General features: G+C 35.4%; 1 protein-coding gene across 2 annotated transcripts in view; it reads right to left on the bottom strand.

The window, feature by feature from the left end:
- Positions 1-17,159, bottom strand: part of ASCC3 (activating signal cointegrator 1 complex subunit 3) — a 276,745-nt gene that overhangs the window by 186,431 nt on the left and 73,155 nt on the right. The gene's annotated exons all lie outside the window — the stretch shown is intronic.

Here is a 17,159-nt window from a genome sequence, read left to right as displayed (position 1 = left end):
CGATTTATGTTGAAAAAAGATTTCTGTTAAAAAAATAATAAAAAAAATCTTCTAAGAGCAAAGACAGATAACCCCTGAAGGAAATTCACCAGGAAGTTTAGGAAAGCTCCGTGACCAGGGTATTGTAAGATCAAATTAGACCAATATTTATCAATAGTGAAATATATGTATTACATCTGTTTTCACAGAAGGACAAATTAGATTAATTGCCATATTATTTTCTACAGTTTTAAGATCAGCTTAGTGCACACAACTGCACTCAATGTTGTATTCACACCAAGGTAAACATCCTCAAAACTTCAATTAAAAAACATCTTTCAAATTTCAATTCTAAATAAATGTACATAACATATATCCTAAATATTCTAATTATATTCTATATTAATCATTTAATGTTACTAATATATACTGTAATGCTATATGCTGTAGTATATACTCACACACTTTATGCTAATAAAATACTTTTATTATACTAATACTTTATACTAATGTTATATACTCTGATTCTATTGTAAATTAGAGTATATTTCAACATAGTTATTGCACGTCAAGTGATTCTTCAGTATCAAAGGCTCTTTAAAAAAATTTGTAATTTACATTAGATAAGCATATTTATATTAAAAAATAGTATTGAAAAAGCTGTAATTTTAAATGCAGTCAAATGTAGCAAGATTATGTGCAACATTTGTAAGTATTAATTTGAAGTATGTGGGTTTTTTTCCACAAGTAGTCACAATAAACGCTAAACAACCTAAAATATTCTGTAACATGAGAAATGACAACTTAGAGAATATAAATTCTCAATTGCTCTGATGCTATTTTGTAATCTACTTGCATTTCCAAATGACCAGGAGCAGTTAAATTTGAAAAAGAGCCAAAAGAGGCAAGCATTCCCTGAGCAACCTGTCCTCAGCTCTACTCAAATAAGCTATCTTTTTGCAGAGGAATATTCACTCAGCAGGCACAGCTGTTATTCGGCAATTTTTACATCTAAATCAAAGATAATTGGACTTCTGAGTACCTTTAAATTGTACTCTGGGAGAAGGGTCTAACTTAATGCATCATTTGCATTAACTATAAAAGACTGCTTTTTTATCCTGTAAAATTTACTGTGCTTAAAAAAGTATTTGGAAGCGCAAAACAGTTGCTCAGTAATTTTATAGACACGTGGATTCCTTTTGAATAGAATCTTTTGAGCTATAAAAGACCATTAAAACCAACAAAAGTAAATCATTCTTCCAAGTTCTTCATAGATAAAGTATTAATGATAATAGCCACTCTCGAAAATTATATTCTTACAAGTTTTACTGAAGATTACATCCTCAGTGTCAAAAAAAGCCTCAGAGACAAAACCCTATAATAATATTTTATTTGGTGTTTTTAATAAATTCATTATTATTCATATAAAGATGAGCAGTTAGTTCATAGCATGAAGTACTTCAATTTCGGATTCTTTGCTATTAAGAACTTCAATTGAGGCAGTCTTTATTGTTACTTATTAAGATTCACTGTACTTCAGAATTCAACATTCAGACAATGTTTTTTAAGGATTTTTAGTCTTAATTTTACATATAAAAATATGAAAAGCATACTGCTTATTAGCTTTCCATCACTGGAAAAGAAAATCTGAAATTTGTTTGACAAAATGTCATCTTCAATCATTATACAGGAACATTGTAACAGGCAAAATGGTGTCTAAAATGGTTCCTCGCTCATCTTTTATTGATACACGCAGTAAATATCACATAGGCAATTCTATCAAAATAGACTAATCTTGATTTTTACAGAATCTCATAATGGATAAGGTTGGAAGGCACCTTTGGAAATCTGCAAGTCCAAGCCACCACTCAAAACAGAGCCACCTAGAGGAGTCTGCTTAAGACCATGGCCAGCTGGGTGTTGAGTATCTCCAAGGTGAAGACTCAACAACTTCTCTAGACAAACTTCTAGTGTCTGACCACTCTCAGAGGAAAAAAAAAAAAAAAAAAAATCAAAAAAATCTTATGTTTACAGAGAATCTCCTGTACTGCAGTTTGGGCCCATTGCCTCTTGTTCTCTCAACTGGACACTGCTGAGGTTTGTCTCAGTCTTCTTTACACATGAATACACAATGTACTCATACACATTGATGACATCTATCTGAGCCTTCTCATACCTGGGCTGAATGACCCCAGCTTGCTTTGCTTCTCCTCATGTATCAGATGTTCCTATCCCTTAATCACCTTCACGGCTCTTTGTCAGACTCACTTTAATATGTCCCTGTTCCTCTTATAATGGAGAGGCCAGAACTGGACCCAGCACTCCAGATGTGTCTCACGGGGGCTGAGAAACGGGGAAGGATCACCTTCCTTTGAGCTGCTGGCAACGCTCTTCTGAATGCAGCCCAGACTGAAGCGGACATTGCTGGCTCTTGTTCAGTTTGTTGTCCACCAGAATATCTGTATCTTTTCTGGGAAGCTGCTTTCCAGCTGATCAGCCCCCAGCCTGGACTGGTCCATAGGATTACTGACCCACTCCTGTGCAGGACATGGCATTTAACTCTGGAACTTCATGAGATCTCTGTTGGCCCATTTCTTCAGCCTGACAAGGTCCCTCTGAACGACTGTACAACCATCTGATCTGTCAGCCACTCCTCCCAGTTTTGTACCACCTGCAAACTTGCTGAGGGTATGCTCTGTCTCCTGACAGAGGATCATCATGACCTTTCAAAGGTAATCGAGAATGACCTCATGATGACTTTGACCAGTTCCCTCAGGACTTTTGGGTGAATCTCATCAGATCGCACTGACTTGTATTATGCTCAGTTTGTTTGCACTTTCCCTAACCTGACTTCCACCAAGTTCTAAGTTTTCCTCCTCTGGACTTTCCCATTTGTCTCAGGGGCCTGGGATTGCTGAAAGTCAGTCCTAACAACAAAGGCTGAAGAAAAGAAGGCATTAAGTACCTCACCCTTTTACATGTCCTTTGCCACCAGGTCCCCTGCCCTATTCAGCAGCAGTTTTCCCCAGTCTTCCTTTTGCTATACACTCATGGAAGCCTTTCTTCTTGCCCTTCAGATCACTCCTGGTCTTTGGCTTACCTAACCCTGTCCCTTTGAGCTCAAACAGCAACTACTATCCTGCCAGGTCACATGTTCCTGCACCCACCTCTTGCATGCTCCCTTCTTATGTTTGCTTTTTGTCCTGCAGGCCTCCTTCCATTCTTGTTTGATTTCCTGCTCATCAGGATGAACCTCTTGAGCTTGGAGGCATCAACTAGGAATAACAAGTTCACAGGATTGCAAGAGACTCCTAAGTCTGAAAGCCTTTGAGTTTTCCATCCAGATTAAAAAATACTTAAGTAGCTTATTGAACTCGTTAGTAACACATCCTTGTTAAGTGATTTATAAAGGACTTTGGAAACTATTGCAGTAACTATTCAATCCGTTTTCAATGCCACACCATTTGGTTAATAATCCTACATAAAATAAATACCTTTACACACAATGCACTTTCTAAAGCGCGTTAAGTGAACACTCTAACTTCTGCATAAAAGATTACAACTCAAGAATCATGGTGCCTGACATAAATGCATTAAGCCAACTGAACTTATTACAGCTATAATACTGGATCTAAAATATTTGCATATTAGTACACAACTGAATTAAAAGTCTTTGAAACTTCCTACTATACTAGAAACTCACTTCTCTCCCCCTTGCCCCAATACCAAGGTAAACAAATCAATGAAACATTTATCCGTTTTGAGAGGCGTAGCAGTGAATAGAACTTGGCAAGTATACACCTAAATAAGATGGTCTGTGTAAAACACTGTAAAGCAAGATCAAATAATTGGAAGGAGCAGCAAAGAGATCTTGTGCCTAGTGCTATGCCTTTGACATGAAGAAGTAACATTTGGGTTTTGATGCCACTGTCTGAAGTATTTTCTTAAATGACAAAACCATTCTAAAAACAGTACAAACCAAAACTGTTGTCTGTGAAGACCCAAGAAATAAGCTTAATCCTCTACTGAATCTTACGTAAGGTAACCACTTAACACGGAGGTCTCTAAATACTACAGCCCACTAGCCAACACGTGACAGTCTACACTAACTATTCGACTCTTTCTATGCTCAGAACCCACAAGACTGATTGATATACATAGGTATCTATATCCCACCTGAGTGACATAAAAGGAATAGAAAGCTCAAATGCAGCTGCCCCATAAGAGCTTCAGCACTCTATTGCAAAAGTGGGAGAGCAACTTAGCAGTTTCAACCAGGCTTCCTCTCTTGTAACATAAATTAAATTTGTATGTCATTCTACTTTCAGAAAACTTTGGCACCATTAATTTCTATTGTATTGATGTAATGGATGCAGTAATCTAAAAGCAATCTTTTACATATACAAATTTAAAAAGTGTTTATTACTTTTATTTTTTTTAACCCAATTGCAATACTTTTCACATTTTACTTCATATTCACTTCTGCAATATTCTACCACAATGAATTGAGATGAATCATTGGTAAACAATGATTCCTAAACAATGAAATTCATAATGATTCATAAACACTGAAACATTGATAAACAATGATTTTCATCTCTATAAAAAAAACCATACACTGTAAACAAATTTTAACGTCGTAAATCACACACATTTTCAGTGTAATTTGATTTTAATAATAAATGGGCAGAATATTCTTAATAAATATCCTTTATACACATCAAAGAATGATTTCAAAATTTTTTTTAGTAAGCACTTCTTAAAATACTTTGAATGACATTTTGCAGTTAATTTCATAACAAGAATAAGCAGCAAAATTGGTTTAAGATATTCATTGGAAAGTTATTAAATCAGATCTTCCCATTTTCAATAAGTTACTTATCTAGTTATCTTGTGTGTCTGAAATTTCCACTTGAAAAATTAAGAAATCTATTTGATTCACCTGCAGGTGACACTGTTGGTCTTAGCCATACAACCAAAGAGCAACAGCATTCCTCTCAATAGATTCAGTTGCAGTCTGGATCAATGGTGTATCCAAAAGACAATTATTTTTCTTATATTTGTACACTAGTACTTTTAAAGTTCCACTATAATATCAAACCTCTGCAGAGACAGTGATTAATGCAAGTGCTTCAAGTACAGATATATTAAAAGTGAATTTATTCTGATTAAGCTTAAAGTAAATGAAAAAATGTGCGCACTCAAGAGGAAAAAAAAAAGAATATATACTTATAGCAAGGGCTCTTCATCCAAATTGAATATTTGTATATTTTCATTTAAGTGCTGAAGTCCAACACCAAAGAGTTATATAAGTTCATTAAAAAAGAAAGAAAAAAAAAAGGAAAAAACACTCATAACTTTGTTTTCAAAAAGGTTCAGAAAAACTTGTAGGAAATGGAGCTAAGTCAGGCATGAACATAATTACTTCCAATAAAAGGGAACACACAACCAAGAATGCAATTACAAAAAACCTCTTATATCCTTACATCCCTTATGTAGTTAAACCACAGAGCACATAGAACATTTTTTTTCCTGTTGTTCAAAAGTACTGTAATCTTATCTGGCATCGTTTCAACTACATTTTACTGCTAAAACAAAAATTAACTCCCACCTTCCAACCCAATCTAAATAGATTTTAGCCAAGTGAGTCATACCAAAGAATGCCAGTCAATTACACATTTTATCAGAATATGTGGCATTTGATTATTAAACAAAAGTAGGTTACTCAAAGGCTGTACTAAAATTCTACAGCAAGCAATACAGCAAGCAATAACAGCAAGCAAGTAGACATGTTTTATAATAAGCCACTATATCTGTCTATTTGAAAAATAAGTTATTTCAAATAAAACGTAAATGAATGTCATAGAGTAGCAATTCTGATTTCTGAAGCATGGAAGCCTGATTTTAGTAAATCAAGATGGATTCTGTCATAAATCTAGAAATTAATTTAGGTCACAGGCAGCACCTGCAGTTCCTTATAAAGGACTACTACTTTTTATTCAAACTGCTACTGTTTGATGATGTATAAGTACTTTTTCCCCCCTGGCAAAATCTTAGCTGTCATAGGCACATATATTAATGGGACAGCAGTAAATCAGAAGGGCTTCCAACAATCCCACTAGGGTATTGGAAGCCTGAAGCCAAAAAAACTGAAGTACAATGCTGAATGCACAGATCGATAACATCAGCCTGAAAAAGCAATGTAGTTGTCCCAGCAACAAAAACAATAAAAAGAATGCAGACAACAATTCAACTAAGCAACAAGCTTATTAACTGAACCCACTGAAAAGTTATCCAGAAATCTCTTCTACAAGCAAAGCTTGATTTGTTTCTTAATCATTTTCATCATCAGAGACGACCAGGAGCCCTACACACAAAGTCACAGAGTTTACTGCCTGTATTTCTGAGGGTTAAAGAATTCAGTCATAGAATTAACATTACAGGCCCCAAATTGCCTCTCTGCTGTTTAACATCAATTTTTTTCACCTGCTTTACTATTTCCTCCAGTTGGTGTAAGGAGGGCAGAAAACTGTGGGAAAACCAAATACTTCCTAAAAATATCACCATGGAAAAGCTCCTTCCTTGTCTTTAAAGAGTCAAGAAATAGCACTACAGTGCTAAGAAACTGAAAACTTGTTTCTGAGGTGAGCCGGATGGGCATAGTGACACTACAGAAGTGAGCCCAACCTGGAAGGGAGAGGGCTCCAAGTTTTTTCTCCAGTTTCAGACTCTAGTAAATGCAAGTTCACCTCATCCAGATTATGGCTTCATTTCCCTTTTGTTACTCTCTATTTTGGATCTCTGAGGAGGATACTCTCAGAAAAATTACTATCTTTTTTTTCCTTCTGCTTATCCATCAAAATGCTTTTGGGATTCCACTTTCTCCCTCCAAAAGCCAAAGAAAATTAATTCAGCCCAGCCGAGGACCTGGGTGTTACTGATCACCAGATTACTATCAACTGGGAGTGCACACTACGTACTGGTAGAGAGACTGACAAGATCAAAACCTTAAATAAGAGTATTTCAAAACTTTAGACACAATACAGTAGGTATTTGCATGTGTACAAAGACACATCCCTTCTGATTTTATTTTAATAGTCTTGCTTTCAGAACTTTACTAATACACTTAACATTTACAGAAAAAAAGTAAGACTGAAAGAGACAGGTAACAGTCTATGGAGTCCCATCAAGACTCACTGCCTCAAAGAGATGCTGGATAGTGTTGTTTTTTTTAAAAACATAATTTGTCCCGAAGGTAGCATTAATGAAGGAGGAGCATAATGAAGGAGGAGCAAGATTTTATTTTTCAGACTGTGAAGACTTACGAAATGAAGGAAATCCAAATGGAGATGACAGTGTGAAATAGAGATGACTTTGGGATACAGAAATCCCGCTATATAAAAAGATTTTTATCTTTCTTGACTTAGCCATACACTTCATCAAGCATTTCTGTTCTAAATATTTTGGTATATTTCTCTCATTTGAAAGGCATGGTTTTTACCTCATTTAAAGGAAGAAAGAGTCCCATTTTAAATAGTGCATAACTTTGAAAATTCAGAAGAAAGGAAATTTTCTTTCAGCAAGTTTGTACTACCGAGAAATATTCTACAAGTTTTCTTAGAGAGAGAGACGGACGTCCCTTCCTTCCTCTTTTTTGTATTAGATTTTGATGTCCTCTTGATAAATATTATCTCTCAGTCCAAATACTGATCAAAAGAGGATATTCTGCTCCTGAAGCTATGGGTGTGCATAGAATTCACCACTACTTTTAATTCTAGGCATACCGGAAGAGAGACTATTAACCAGGCTCAACTCTTTTGAAATGAACAACTTGAAAAGAGGAGGGCTTTTCTGTATCTGTGAGATTTATAATCTCTGGATCACTTCTGATAGCCACTTCATGACAGATTATCTCTTCGTAGCGAAAAAGATTTGTAGATTTTATTGCATTGAATATGTCCAAAGTTTCTAGAGCAAAGAACTGCTCTATTCCTGGAAGGAAACAAGACTGGCATCTGAAGTCAGCAATAATACAGGTCTTTTCAACAACTCCAAGTAAAAGAACAATGACATGTAATTGTAGATGAAGGCCACTTACAGAAGACTAATGTCAGAGTAAGTGCCTACAGGGATGGACAAAATATACTGGAGAAGGAGAAAGAGATCAGACAGGGACGACGCACCAAGAGATGGGAAAATAAAATAGAACTATCTTGCTTCAAAGGCATTTCAGATTGCATATTCTATGCAATTTTTCAGCGTAAGCACTTCATATATGTTTCACAAAATGCTATGGTAATATGAATGGGATAACAATTGACTATGTCAATCTAAAGAAAAGAAAAGTGTTCTCCTACATTTTATCTCTGTTTAAATGCAGTACAATACGATAGCCTGAGAATTGTTATTAAGGGAGAAGAGCTGTTAATATTCTGAATTTTAAAAAATTCATAATTTTTGGTCACTGCATTGAAATATTTTTGTATGAGTATGGTGACATGCATGGTAAGATGACATTCCTGCATTCAATAAAGGAAAGTGACAAATAAAGTTCCTATAGATTCTGTTTGATAGGTACCATACTAATCAAGAAATTTTGAAGGTTACTTTATCAACACAGACAGTTTAGAAACAGAAACATATTTGTGGAAAGTAAGGTTTTGGGAGGAATAAGAAACACAATACTTTTCCGTGTTTAAATTTCACAATATAATGTAATTTCATACATTTTAGCATTATACGTTTAATGAAAAGGCCAACATACTTGCAATTAAGGGCATGCTGCAAAGCCAACAAAATCAAGGAGGTCTGCGGGTAGCAGAAATGTGAATTAATATATTATTTTTGCCTCTGCTGATCAGGTACATCTGTCAAATTCTTAGCCATATTATTTGTTTTACTATACTTTTGCATCTATAGATTCAATAGCCAGTTTCCAGTATCTTCATGTGTATCACGCCAGGCTAGGAGGTCTTTTCAGCACACTACTTAATAAATTCCATACTAGCAATGCTTAAGAGAGTTTCTTTATAACTGTTCCCTGAAAGACCACCTCCACGGGACTCATTAATTCCTACCCAAACCTATGAAATGGACAGAAAGAAAGTCAAGAAAAATAGTGTTAAAAAAAAATAAACCCACACCACCAAATTCTGTTTTCCAATATTTTTCTTTTATACAAAAATCCTTTTTCTTGGAAGAACTCAACATTGAAAGTACTGCTTACATAGGTTTATGACATTTACCACAATTCAATCTACTTATATGGCTTCAGAGTTAAATAGGTCCAGCAGTCAAAAAAGGAAACCCTCAATGTCTAACATGATTTAGTGACAATTCTGCCATCACTAATTTTTCTGCCAATTCCTGAGCGCATAAAACCCCCACCCTTTGATTTCAAATACTCTCTCATCCTTTACCCCCTTTGCCTAACGTAAAGACGTCCTAAGTTCTGGTTACACATAAACATAAAAGTGCATGTAATGTAATGAGTAGTGTTTATTTAAGAGAATTATGTAAATGAGTAACTACTCTAAAGAATCACTATCTCACATACTTACTATGAACATAAGGTAAATTACTATATGTGTACATTCAGCTTTTAACAATGGGCTTTGTATATGCATGAAATGGGAAGCACATATATAGCAGAATACCATAGAATATAATGCACGAAGATTAACAACATTTATGTATTTCCATTTCTATAGGAAAAAAAAAGTAGCAGGAATCAAGTTCACTATTTGCTTTTACCTAGAAGCACCTCTGTACCTTATTAAAGCACAGGAAATGAGAAATAGTGTATCAGAGAAAGAAAGCTGTAGATGAAACAGAAGGCACCTCAAGTTTATAGCCCTCTTTTGCTTCAAATAGTTTCAGACTTGATTAGTTTTATATTGCAGATAAGAACTTAAGAAAAAGGCATTATTCCATTTTATTAGTATCAGATTCCAATAGGGAATACAGCCTTCATGACTTAATATCAGAGTCTATCAGCTGACAGAATGTATCAGAGTGATCATCCATATTACTCAAAGGTCCTGATGCCATTTGCCTTTCTCAGAACTACTTGCCCTATTCAGCTCTGATGTTTTTGTGGTCTCTGCTTCACTTCTCACTTCTGCCAAGCCATCACAAGTACAATTAATCAGCTAATCTTCAAGATGTCAAAATACATTCAGTCCTTCAGGCTATTTCCTCCCCTCAAGAAAAGCATTTTGTTCAGTAATCAGACAAACGTATTTGCCAATGCAAATGCAGCTTACACAAATTCTCTTTTCATTTGCAACACTGGTGTTTTCAAAAACACTATTAGTACTGTTGTATTACTCATGCTCTTTGATAAGAATTGCCCTTTTGTTCCAAATACTCTTATTTCCAGTATAAACAGCTAGCTAAAGCTAAAAAGAGAAACAACTAGCTAATAAAATTTGCAGTAAGGTAAGAAAACATTTCTCTTGGATTTAAAATACCAAAAGTAAAATTTCAATAAAAGCAGTAACTTTATTTTAAAAAAAATACAAAACTAAAGCTAGCTGTGGTGGCTTGACCTTGATGGCTGTCAGATGCCTACCCAGCCACTCTCTCACTTCCCCTCCTCAACTGGACATGGGGAGAAAATAAGATGGAAAAGCTCATGGATTGAGATACAGGCTGGGAGGTCATTCCTCCTGGAGGAGCTCCTGCGTGGGCTCTCCATGAGCCGCAGTTTCCTTTAGGGCACCATCCACCTGCTGGTGGTGTGGGGTCTTCCTTGGGCTGCAGTGCAGATATCTATTCCACCATGGTCTCTTCCATGGGCTGCCCTGGAGCACCATCCTTCTGCTCGGACCTTGGTGTCCGCTGGGCTGTTTCTCACACTTTTTTCCTCACTCCTATCTCTCTTTCAACTGCAGTACATGTTTTTGCCCTTTCCTGAATATGCTTTTACAGAATTGCCATCAGCCTGGCTGGGGGGCTCAGCTGTGCCCTGCGGTGGGTTTGCTGAAGCTGGCTGGAATGTGCTGTGTCCAGCACCTGCAGCCCCCTGCTGCCATGCACCTGGGCACAGACGCCCCAAAACCAGGCACAATGTGCTTATAAGGTGATGAAAAGACACTCTGCTTAGTTATTGGTGGTTTTTCTTCCTTAATTGAGATCTTGGAAATCATTCATATTTTTAAGCTGCTCAACATGTTCGACACTTGGCAAATGAAAGTGATATCACTTCCAAATCTAAAGCATTGAAGGATGGTTTCTTCGAAAAATGCTAAGATAGTTTTGACATAAACTGCGAGCAATATCAAGAATCAACTCTGAAAACAATGTGATTTTAGCTTACACGGGCTAATGAGCAGAGAACAAATATGACAGCTAGCTGCCCGTTTTCTAACAGTGAAAGTCAGATTTAGCAGGACTTTCTTCGCCACCACCACTCCCTGCCCCTTTTTTATATTGTTTTTTAAACTGAGCTGCGTTGATAAAAAAAATCTAATATTTCACTTCATGCCTCTGCATATTTCATTGACACAGGGCACTACAGCAAACAAATTTAAGCTTTGAATTTGATTTGTTTGAACATCTGGGAATTTTTCAGGGTTGTGAAATTACATTATGAAGACGGCAGTTTTTTAAAAAAAATAAACAAATGGGTGAATGCTACAGTAGGTTTCCCAGTTCCTGTCTGCATTAAGAAGAAACGTTCAGAAGCCCTTTAGGTTGAAGGCAGACTAAGGTCAGATACACCATTCGCTTCCGATACCCCTTTTCTTTAATTGGACATGCAATTAATTTTTATCAAGTCCATGATGGAAAAAAAGACAGACATATTTGGAGGCCTGCAGAAACCTAAAAGTTTTAGAAGTGTCTGTTTCTGTGAAGGCTGGCAGGCCCACGTTGGCAGGCATAACCTTGCACTTCAGTAAAATATATACATCTCTCTTTTTGTACTTGAAATACATTAATACTATGTAAACACTACAGAAAGTCCAATAGTAGATTTTAAATTAATAACCTTGCTTTCTGTAAAATCAGTTTCTTGATCAACAAGAACAATAACACAAATGGAAATACTTTCCTGTAATAAAAAACCCATATAAATCTATATTCCAAGAGAGTTACCAAAAAAAGGATTCAATAGTTCAGAAGTGACAGAATCAGGACTATTCACACAATAGCAGTTTGATTCTTTTCCCCATAATATTTATTTAAAAGGCAATAAATTTCCTTCTCCTACTCTCTGAAACCCTTTAACTCCAAGAATATGAGAAGGAAGGAACAGAGATATATAAAGGTTTATAAGGTTGGGGAAATTAGCCTGCATTAAAAATTTGACCAGATTTGTTTTCAACTACTACATAATTTTAGCAACACAGAAAGCACTGATAATCTGACCTTAACACCAAGACGTATCTGTCGTGAGTAAGGCTCATTACAGGCTGGCAGCTTTCAAGGCAAAGCAAGAGGCATAGGACCAATAAAAGAAGGTTGGCTTACATCTGCGGGTCTGAGGCACAGAATAAAGCAAAAATATGATAGAAAATGTATTTCAACTTTAAAATGTCAGTCTCACTTATACGCGTTCATCTGAATTAGGATGCTAGCTGTTGACAAGGAGTGCAGTGTAACACATCTTGTATAAAACTGTTGAAGTACTAGTTTAAGGGTGAGGAATATTCACAGTAACTGGAGATGCAATAGAAGAGTAAAATAACTTTCCTTAAAAAGAAAAGAAAGTATCTTTAACAGGATGATTTTTTAAATTATTTTTAGAGTTTATACAGGTGGAAGAAATTCTGATAGTTTTTCACTGTGCTATGCCAAGGATCTGAATTTTGTTTCATGTTATGTATATAGAAAACATGAAAGAGAAATTATCTCCTACATGTTTTTTGATGCCCACTACCTATAAAAGTTAATAACTGTTATGGCCAGAAGGCATTTCTGAAACTCCTTTGAGGCTACCACTGTTTTGTACAAGTTAAGGCATCATGCTAATCATCAACTTAAAATACACTGTGCCCAGTGCAGGGCAGTGACTTCAGACTTGATTACATTATAAATCTAATGCTGCTCCAGTCCCAGTTGTATTCACCAAACTTTCAAAAGATAGCTATTACTACTATATTTATTGCAAACACAAGGTCAAAGATAATTGATCTGAAAGCCCAGAAGTTGATTGTGAAGTTGTGTTATATCATTTTCTAGACTGCATAAAGCAAAGACTGAGAAGCTAGCTACATATATGTACACTCAAAAAAATCCATAAGAACAACCACCCAAATAATCCATTGTCTTCTAACAAAACACTTCATATTATCTCGAAAGCTACCAACCAAAATACACAATTTATTACTTACGAATATTTTCCATTTAAACATTAACATACCAAAACCAACTTAGCAAACAATAGATTATGGCTAAAGAATACTTAATGTCATTGTGGTTTAAGTGATGTCTAAGCAGCAGAGTTTCCTAGACAATAGTATGTCAGTATACAAAACCTGCTTAGATAATAGTAGGTCAATATGCAAACATTCTTAGAATACAACCAATAGAAAAAATATCAACTGCCGGGAAATAAACTTCCTTAGATTGTTTTTTAATGAGGAAAAGGAAGTGAAAACTTAATGTATCTTTATTTAGACTATGAAAAAAACTTTAAAAATGTAAGATGAACTTTCTACAAGAACCAGCAAAGTAGCTAGAGTAATTTATTTTTGTAACAGGTTTATTTTCTTCTGTTCCCAGTTTCAGCAAAGCACTTATTCATAGACAAATTATTTGGTAATGGACCCTGGATCTATTCTGTCTGAAACATTAAACTGACAAGTTAAATATTTACACTTACTCCTTTTCACAAAAACATGAAGGGAAATCGTGTCTTACAGCTTTAACACGCATCCCACATCTTACGGTTAGATACGTGGTAGCTGTGGCTTTCACTTTATGGATGCGGGGAGCAGGTTAGAAGACTGACCGAGGAGTCAACAAAACAATTATTTCTATTTTTAAGTCAATTTCATTATTCGTAAAATTAGAAATAACTTTTTATAAAAGCTTGGCTTCTGAAGTATGTGTTGGAACCACGGTACTGTTAATGACTATTCAAAGTATAGTATGGAACAACATGTTAGTAAACTCATCTAATGCATAACACCATCAACGTATGGAGCAGCAAGAGACACGTCTGCCTCCTGGATGAATATAAATGACAGCATGGAAAGCACAGAGAAAGTTATTTCTCAAAATCTGTGCTACAGAACATTTTAATGGGAATATCTTTTAAAAACATTTAAAAGATTTTACTCCATCATAAAAGGAATGAAAATTTAAATTACTCATTACTTTTTTTTGGGTTGCATTTTCATCTTTTCAAAATATTTGTAGAAAAAGTAATAAAGGCAGACCCCACTGTACATTAAGGGCGGATTCCTGAGAAGCCAGACAGTTAGTAATTTGTCAGATAAAGCAATTTTTCCTCATTGGAATAAGCATAACAGATGCACATAATGACTTACAAAACACACATATTTAAATACGCACAAGCAAAGTATGAAGGATGGAAAGGAAGCAGAAAATAATCAGGATTGTCACTGAAGTGTTACTTCTAACTAATACCTGACAATCACCTCATTTTTACATCTTTCATTGTGACTGATTTGATTCACCTGAGGATGAAAATGAAGATAGTGAAAATGTAACTGCTCAGAAAAAAGGCAGAAGACAACTGTCACAGAAAATTTATATCAGGCCCTCTGTTTCCAGAAGAATCAGCTGAGATCTTTTGAAACAGTGATCCAACCAGAAATGCCTGCACCTACTTCAGCTGATGATCCTACTCCTGCCTTTTATCCCCTATACTATATATACTATCCCTGGGTATTTAAATTATGTGCACGCATCCACCTGCTGTAACGTTAATTCTTACAGGAAAACTGCTTTATTGTTAAACACAGGCTTTTAATCAATTATACTAGTAAAAGCTAGAAAGCAGGGTAGTGATTGGCAATGCAATTCTGAAACTATAAACAAAGCAGCAACACATATCAGTGTTTTCCTGTCTGAGAAACGCATACATTAGAGAGGTTGACAAGTGAAATAAAATTTTGAAGCAAGAATCAATTTAACATCAGGTAAAAAACAATGAATGGAATCTGCTTGGACGAGGTGGTTTAAGTGCATAGATAATGAAAGCTCATGTTGTTCACATGAAACAATGTATACCAAGAGCAATAAGCAAGATCCAGCACAAGTAAGTGACCTTTCCTTAGTTTATAATAAGGCTACGTATCTTCTGTGCACTTTGATACGCAGGGATAAAACAAAGCCCACTGCTGGGCTCCAGCGTCTGCAAGAACTGCAGCAGCAATTACATCGGTAACTCCTGGATTGGTGTTATCTCTCCTCTGCACCTCCTACAATTCTGATTAATCATAAGGAAAGACTGACTAGCTACAACAAACAAAAGACAACAAAAAATGAGTATTTCAGTCACAGAATTTTGGGTCTTTATTATTTGTCTAACCTCTGCAATGTTTTGAAGAGCAAAGAAGCAAAATTAGGGCCTTGTCATTTCTTCTTGATTTTTATACATTAATCCACTTTAGCCGCTTCCCCAAAAGAAAATGAAGAATTACGCTACCAATGGTATTTTGGACTAAAGAAAGCATGATGAAGCAGACAGTCTTTCTACACTTAACTTACTATGTTGCTCTAAATGAATACTTTGTATCTATTAATAATTTCCCATTTCTAGAGTAATACAAATTCCAACTTTGTAAACTATTTTCCATACACATTTCTTAATAATGCCTGAAATTAATTGTTTGTTTTTTCTTTCATTACTTTGCCGGATGTAAGCAGAGTCTTAGTAATGAGGTGAGATTTTATGAATTTTGTTGTAACCTAGGACAGCAAGAGAAAACAGCAAAATGGCACTTTTCCATTCTACATTCATCCTGGTCGTCAAAGTTTGTAGTTACATTCAGAGCAGGCTTTTCCACTGTCACTTCAGTTTTGCCAGTGATTACACATGCTCTCTCGCTTATTAAAACTCTGACCTACTTGATTACATGCCCTAGCTGAAAAGTATTGTGAAAACAGGAGATAATTTTAAATGATGATTTGGTCTATGTAAATAATTTCAATGACTAAAATGTCACTATTTGTAAGTTTTTTATTTTGTAAACCCAAATTTTAAGCAGAGTGTTGCAAAGGAATTCTGATAAGGTACCAGTGATATTGCTTTGTTATTTATTGGTTGCCACAGCATTGTGACTGTGTCAATATGTATGCATATACATCTTCTAATACGGACTGTTATCTGGGACTTCCTACTAGCCTACTGCAGGGGTCCTCTTTATTATTAATTTTTCTTTATAATTAAGCTTTCTTTAGTCTCACCATAAAAATGTAAAATACATCAAAGCTAAGACTGACAAAATATGACTCACCTGAATCAATAATTACTGCAACTTACATTTATAAATATTCATATTGATAATACAATCAAGTCTTATTCTGTCTCTTGGACCAGGTAGGAGGGGGAGGGTAACGACAATGAACTTTATGTAAGAACAGATGTAAAACTATCTCAATATTTTGCAAAAACGGTATTTCATTGACACAAACAACATTTGCCTGAAATAAATATAACATGAAGTATCTGCTAAAACAGAAAAATTCCATCTATGCAATACCACTTATGAGGCTAAAAAAAGTAAAATTTATTAATTTCTGTGAATGCTAAAACGTTTACTCTAGTCATGTCTTATACTTTTCCTCATTTGTCCTTAAAAAGGAAGAGTAAAATCAGCCATTAACAGGAACCTACAGCTTTATTAACTTTTTTTTTCCCCCCATAAAAAAGGTAAACATTATTTTGACCTATTTGCAACAATGTTGCTACAGCATTTCAACTTTATCTAGAATTTACCATTTGCAGACCAGACCTTCAGCTTTTCAAAGGTGGCGATTATCAGAGCATGCCAAATCTGAAATTATGAATGTTAGGTTCTTGCAAACACACACATCCAACACTTGGTTTATAATCCTGAAAGGGTAGGGGGGCACAATCCACTAAGGTTCACAAGCTGGAAATCAGGTAAGATTTTATACAGGGGTTATAGGGAAGTGGGGTGCCGTAGACTGAATGGGAGAAACCAAAAAGTTTAATGAGCCCATTGCTTAAGATATTTCAG

Source organism: Larus michahellis, chromosome 3, assembly GCF_964199755.1.
Source record: "Larus michahellis chromosome 3, bLarMic1.1, whole genome shotgun sequence".
Taxonomy (NCBI): domain Eukaryota; kingdom Metazoa; phylum Chordata; class Aves; order Charadriiformes; family Laridae; genus Larus; species Larus michahellis.
The sequence above is the reverse complement of the archived record's forward strand: the minus strand, read 5'-3'. Positions and strand labels throughout refer to the sequence as shown.